Source organism: Leptonychotes weddellii, unplaced genomic scaffold (genome assembly GCF_054177405.1).
Source record: "Leptonychotes weddellii isolate Sample4059 unplaced genomic scaffold, ASM5417740v2 HiC_scaffold_11083, whole genome shotgun sequence".
NCBI classification, from domain to species: Eukaryota; Metazoa; Chordata; class Mammalia; order Carnivora; family Phocidae; genus Leptonychotes; species Leptonychotes weddellii.
In genome coordinates, this window is record NW_027688239.1 from 1 (window position 1) to 7,031 (window position 7,031).

The window sequence follows — 7,031 nt, forward strand, 5'->3', positions numbered from 1 at the left end:
CCTACCCCGTTCCAGCCATAACTGATTGGAACGGGATGGACACCTTCCCCAAAAGGAGGATCTAAGTGCTGCTTCCTCTCCCTGGATTTTGGAATTGGGCCACCTAGTGATTGAATAGCTGGGGACACAATGGTACCAATGATCTCAGGGGTCCACAGCTGCCTTGTGAGGGAGCCAAGCTGAGTCAGAGACTCAAGGTAGAGCACAGGGTCAACAAAGGCCCATGAACTCTTGCTAAAGGCTCGGGGCTGCCCCTTCCCTGCCTTTCCTGAAGGCTGATGGTTGAGCTCTTGGGTTTCCACAAATCCCCTCTCTAGTAAAATTTGCATTAGTATGAGTAGATTTCTGTTACTGGCTTCAAAGTCTTCTTGGCTAAGCTAGGGTTTTGCAGGACTGGGAGCATGGGGCAGGGGTCCAAGGATGAGAGGTTCCAAACTTACGGTTTGGGAAGTAACAGTGATAAGTGTATTGATGTCTAAATCCAAGTGGAGGTGACTCCCTCAAGTCCTAAAGATGAGTCCACTCCATTCTGTTCAGCAGACATTTAACGAATACTTGCTTTGCGCCTCACACTGTGCTAGGTGCTGGGGCAACAAATAAGCCACCGCTGCTCCTGCAGTGCTCACAGTCTCAGAGGGGGGACAGACACAGAAATACAGTACAATACAGCGTAAGAAAAGCAGTGATGGCGCACGTACAAAGTCAGTGGCAGAAGGGAGTTGTGGAAAGTAAGGGGGTACTTTGAACCACAGCTTGGAGTCATCCAGGAATGCTGGAGGGGCCCGGAGGGTTTTAGCCAAGGCTCTAAAATGGGGAAGTGAAGGAAAGCAAAATCTCCTTGCCTTCAGGACTGGTGGTTTCAGTGAAGAAGGGTGTCAGGACCATCTGGAAGGTTCTAAAGAGGAGTGAAAAAAGAGCCAACCTCTCTCTTTTCCCGGGGAGCCTGGGAGATGGGTAGTGGGTCTCCAGAGAGAATGGAAACAGTAAAGAAGTGCTGGGAAAGAAGGCTAAGGCAGAGAAGGCTGTGCGCCTCCGTGGAAATGGGCAATGGCTGGGAGTAGGGGGAGCTCTTACAACTGAACATGGTTCCATAGGGTTCAGAAGATCATGATGAGCGTTCATTTAATATGCCCTGAGCACAGACTACGCTGTAGGCGCCACATTAGGCTCATTGCCCCTGCCTTGCAGAGCAGTCTAGTGAAGACAGACATTAACCAAATAATCACACCAATAAATGTAAGGGGGGAAAAAAGCTCAGTAGGAGATAATTGATGAAGATGGGAGAGAAGTGGGTAGACTGCAATTTAATTGCATCTTGGATTTGGGATTCAGACAGAGACTCTGACAAAGAGGAGGGAGGAGAGGCAAGGATAGCAAGAGTGGGAAGTTCAGGGGCCTTGGGAGAACCTGTGAAGGGAGTGGCCACACCTGCCTTCACTTCTCTGGATCACTGTCACATGAGACTCATTGAAATTCATCTCCATCCAGTGAACAAACTTCCTTCAAACTTCCTTCCGTTAATCATTCATTGATCCATCCGTTTGTCCATCCATCCACCCGTTCCCCAGTGAGTCAGGTACTGTGCTAAGAGACACTAGAGAAGCCGAGACAGACCCCCTGGCGCGAGGAGTTCATGATGATAGCAATGCTATTCTGACATTTTCTTGCTGTTGTTTTGGCCCCTGCCTACCAGGTGAGGGAAAGAGGGCAGAGAAATGGCAGTGCTAATCAAGATATGGGACCAGGGCGCCTGGGTGGCTTAGTCCGTTATGCGTCTGCCTTTGGCTCAGGTCATGATCCTGGAGTCCCGGGATCGAGTCCCGCATCGGGCTCCCTGCTCAGCAGGGAGTCTGCTTCTCCCTCTGACCCTCCTCCCTCTCATGCTCTCTGTCTCTCATTCTCTCTCTTGCAAATAAATAAAAATCTTAAAAAAAAAAAAAAAGACTCCATTTCTTTTAAAAGGGCTGTTCTCACGGAAAGGAGAAGAACAATCACTTAGATGAGGCGGAGGTTATGGGCCTGTGACACTCCAGAATCTCAGGAACCTTCCTGCAGTGGCCACAGCTGCGGGATGGGTGGTGTCCCCCCCCCTTTGGCTCTGTGCCTGCACTGGGCATCAGGCCCCGGGGATGGTCCTCCCCTGGTTCTGGCCTCTCTGGCCTTGGCCCTCCAGGGCCTCTTGACCGAGCGGCTGTTGTCACTCCAGATGCACTGAGCATACCCACTCCTGGGGCAGCCCAAGGATTTTTCAAACTGGAGCACACCGGTGTATGCTTTGAATTCACATGTTAGCAACACAAGTTATTTAGCATCATTCCAGAAGGTTAGCATTCATGACCTCCAACAGGTGGATCATAGATAGCGTATGTTCATTTTGCATCTATGTATTCTCCATAAATTTCCTTCAGATAAGCATGGATTGCATCAGCAACAAGGAAAAATGAACATTTCTGAAGGACTGCTTAAAATGAGGGTTGCCTGGAAAGTGACCCTTCTTCACCTCAAGTGAAAACCAAGCTTTTTCTCTCCTACCTCTCGCCGCATCCACTGTCACTGTGAGCGAGCCGGTCCTACCGCTTCGTCTGCCTTTCTTCCCTCGGGCGCTTACTGTCTAGTCCCAGCAGCTGCCCCCACCCCCGTGCTGTCCCTGTGTCCCCACTGCCTGCACGCACCAACCCACTTTGGAGCGGGGTGTGGCTTTCCTGTCTTCCCAGAGCGAACAGCTCAAGAGACAGGCTGCTGTTGAGGAGGACAAGCTCTCTTATTGTATATTACATCAGCCCTATCAAAATAAATAAAAGCATATTCACATTTATCAAACCACTCACTGATGTGGCACCGGGATTTCCAAGAACCCTTCACAGACTTGCCCCCAAGCCCACACGACAGCCCTGTGAGGTAGGTCAGCCTCCATTCCTTCCTATGTGCAAGGACCTGGAGGAGTTTGGCACAGGGAGTGCGGGGTCGGGTCCGAATCGAGGTCTCCAGCCAGTCCTTCCCTTTCAGATGCTTGACCAGCCACAGCGCTGAGCAGAGCTGCCCGAGTGACTGGCAGCAGAGCTGACAGGCCGGGACAAAGAGGCCCCAGGACGCAGCCAGACAGGCGCTGGGCTCTTGGGAGCCTGGCTATTTCTGACTTGCCCTACTTAGGGGCTCCCCTCCCAGGACCGTTCCATAATCCAAGGTCGTTTGACATTTTGCAATGTGACATCCACGGGACGCTGCTGGAAAAGCACCCATACTTTTTTGTGCCTTGAGGAAAAGGTGAGGTGACGCTTTAAAAAAAGCCTACAGTTGTAGCTTTCTTGACGTTATTGGTGCCCGAGTGTCCCAACAACAGTTACATCAGCCAAGTTGGGGCACAGGATGGGTTGGAAGACCGTCTCCATGTTCTCCATCAGCACAAGATCATACCGGCACAACTGGGGCCTGCAAACACGAGACAGAATAGCCTTGTCAATCAAGTAGTAAACAGAGCCCGTTCTAGGAAAGGAAATCATATTCTGTCCTTAGGATCTAATATCGTGGAGCAATTATTTCTAACATGATAGGAAAATGCTTATGGTAAATAAGCAGAGCAAGATCAGCAACAATAAGAAAGCAGGATGTAAGATGTTATTTGCCACCTAACTTCGTCTAGCTTTGTTTTTGGTTTTTTTTTAAGATTTTATTTATTTGGGGTGCCTGGGTGTCTCAGTCGTTAATCGTCTGCCTTCGGCTCAGGTCATGGTCCCAGGGTCCTGGGATCGAGCCCCGCATCAGGCTCCCTGCTCAGCGGGGAGCCTGCTTCTCCCTCTCCCACTCCCCCTGCTTGTGTTCCCTCTCTCGCTGTATCTCTCTCTGTCAAATAAATAAAATCTTTAAAAAAAAAAAAAGATTTTATTTATTTATTTTCATCTAGGTTTAAAGCAATAATAGAAAGGAGATTAGAAAGAAATAACCCAGAGCACCTGGGTGGCTCAGTTGGTTAAGCGACTGCCTTTGGCTCAGGTCATGATCCTGGAGTCCCAGGATCGAGTCCCACATTGGGCTCCCTGCTCGGCAGGGAGTCTGCTTCTCCCTCTGACCCTCCCCCCTCTCATGCTCTCTCTCTCTCATTCTCTCTCTCAAATAAATAAATAAAATCTTAAAAAAAAAAAAAGAAAGAAATAACCCGAACTATTAACAACTGTTGCCTCTGAATAATGACATGATGGGCGATATCGTTCTGCTTCTTAACACCTTTGTACTTTCCAGGTTTTATGAAATCAACATGTATTCTTTTGATGATCAGAGAAAAAAAAGTATTAAAAAGTCCCATGGTTTTAAGACGTCATGACTGTCCTCTTAGAAGAAAGGTGTATTATGAAATGTTCTCGGGTACCCTAAACCTTCAGGAGAAAGGCAGTCATAAGCGTAAATCACTGACTGCTCACAGCATTGTCCACCTCTGTCTTGTTGGCAGATGGGATGCTAGGACTATGTGTTGGAGTGGCATTAGTCACAAAGCGCCCATGGCACCACAGCTTTGCTCTTCCTCCCCCAGTTTGACTGTCCCCCCCCCGTACACACACGCACGCACACACACACAAACACAGTTGCTTATTTTTTCTGACCCAATTGAGAATAGGTTGCTTACCCCTTAATACTTCAATGTGTATTTCCTAAGAACAAGGACATTCTCTGTGCAGTTATCAAATTCATCATCGAGATAGTACTTTCATACTGTATCAATGGAATAAAATATTCGTTATTCTGTACCTTTTTTTATATGAGGCTCTGTGTTTGCCAAATTATATGAGGCTCTTTTCCACAACAAAAATACTTGCAAGCAGTGTGGGTGGAGTGATTAGGGAAGAATTATATAACTATAAGCATGTAACATTATTTCTTTGGATTATTGGGCCATTTATCTTTAAGTGCCTACCAGTAAAATTTTCTTGAATTATGGGGCTACTGGCTTTCATCAAGTCTGTTTTTAGAAAACCCCTCCCCTCCTTCATTATAATGGATGAAGTCCTATTAAAACATCAGACCAAGCAGATTGGACAGGAACTGAGAAGGTCTTTGGAAAACAAGGGCTTGTCAAACTCTGCCGATGGCTCACCTCTCTGGGTGGGCAAGTGACCTTAACTTCATGCGGAGAATCCTGAGCTTGTACTTGGGGCCTATAACAGATCCGGTAGAGAACACCAAGGAAATGTTCGCCACTTTATCCAAGTCTTGATTAAATCTTGCAAGCAGACTCACTTGGTGGTATTTCTGAAATACTGCAGGTTCACTGGAAGGAAGAGATAACAATTTTTAAGTGGATGTAGACTGCTAATGAAGCCTACAAATCACTCATAAGCAGGTAACCACTTGACCCCAAAGTTCTGCTGGGTTCCAAAGGACTGCGTAAGTGAAGCTTCTGGCCCCAGGAATGATGACATACTGTGGCACAAGAGAGGTATGCCCGCCTACCATACACCAGTTAGCATCCTCAGCTCTTGACATGTCTCCATTCCCCCGAAAGATTCTTCAAGATGAGTGTTATTCATTTTACAGACAAGGAAACAGATGCTTGTAGAGCTTAAACTCCCCCAGGTCACAGGACTTGTCTGCACCAGTGCAGGGACTCATACTCACTTCTGAGTTCAAAGTTAGTCTTTCCATGAAACTGCATTGCTAGAAGCGTTATGTATGTATATCATTAGCCCAGCTAGCTAACTAACTGAAAAGTTGTGCTTCAGCATCTGTTTTTTTCAGTCCTGCCTCTCAAATAAGAGAGCTAAATCCCAGGTTCCAATACTTTTTCCCAAGTGTGCAATGTTTCCTACAGTTGGAATCTCACATTGAGCCTAAGGTAAATCCACTGGGGAGGTTTAGCTGGGTCAATGTCCCTCTGGGGAGCTGGGGGAGGAGACTGCGGAGACCCACCCTGGGCTCAGAAATGGGAGGCTTGCTCTAGAAATCAATCCTTAATTTGGAGGTGGGAATGGGGGCTGAGGGGGGTGTGTGTCACCCCAGCCTCACTAGAATCATGTGTAAGTCCTGTGGAGAGCAAACATGCCACATGTAAAACTAATCTGAAAGGTCCCCAGATTTTAGTTTCTAAACACCATCCTCACTAAAACCTCCTTCTTCCAGGAGAAATGGCTGATTCCAGGGCTAGGTCAGGGAAAGTGCAAAGCGAGCCTGCAACAACTGTGTGCCTAAAAATGAGAAGTGCTCAAAGAATGGTGGGAGATGTTCCAAAGGATCTAGAATCACTTCACACTCATCCGGATGGCTACTATTAAAAAAAAACAAAAACAAAAAACTGAAAATAAGTGTTGACGAGGATATGGAGAAATCATGCACTGTTGCTAGGAATGGAAGGCGGTACGACCACAATGGCAAAGGGTCTGGGGTCTCTTTGAAGAAGGAAAAATAGAATTACCTCATGATCCAGCAATTCTACTTCTGGGAAAGCAAGGTCTTAAAAAGATATTTGCACACCCATGTTCATAGCAGCATCATTCACAAGAGACAAGAGGTGGAAGCAACCCAAATGTCCATCAATGGCTGGATGGATAAACACCATGTGGTATCTACATACAATGGAATATTATTCAGCCATAAAAAGGAAGGAAATTCTGCCATATGCTACAACATGGATGGACCTTGAGGACATTATGCTAAATGAAATAAGCCAGTCACAAAAAGATAAATATTGTTGGACTCCATTTATATAAGATATCTAGAGTAACCAAAGTCATAGAAACAGAAAGTCGAATGGTAGTTACCAGAGGCTGGAGGAAGAAGGAAAAGGGAGCTATTGATCAATGGGCGTAGAGTTTCAGTTTGCAAGATGAAAACGTTCTGGAGATTTATTTCACAATAATGTGAATATTCTTAACACTACTGAGCTGTCCACTTAAAAATGATTAAGATACCAAAGATACAAAAGTAGGGATCCGAAGGGGTACGTGCACCCCGATGTTTATAGCAGCAATGTCCACAATAGCCAAACTGTGGAAAGAGCCAAGATGTCCATCGACAGATGACTGGATAAAGAAGATGTGGTATAT

General features: G+C 46.6%; 1 long non-coding RNA gene across 1 annotated transcript; it reads right to left on the bottom strand.

Annotated features, from left to right (window-relative positions):
• Positions 1 to 2,795: 2,795 nt before the first annotated feature.
• On the bottom strand, positions 2,796 to 5,254 carry LOC145718135 (uncharacterized). Its single transcript, XR_014141601.1, has 2 exons — positions 5,087 to 5,254; positions 2,796 to 3,429 (listed from the first exon to the last, which is right to left on the bottom strand). It is a non-coding gene; the product is annotated as an uncharacterized LOC145718135 (long non-coding RNA).
• Between the last annotated feature and the right edge of the window lie 1,777 nt (positions 5,255 to 7,031).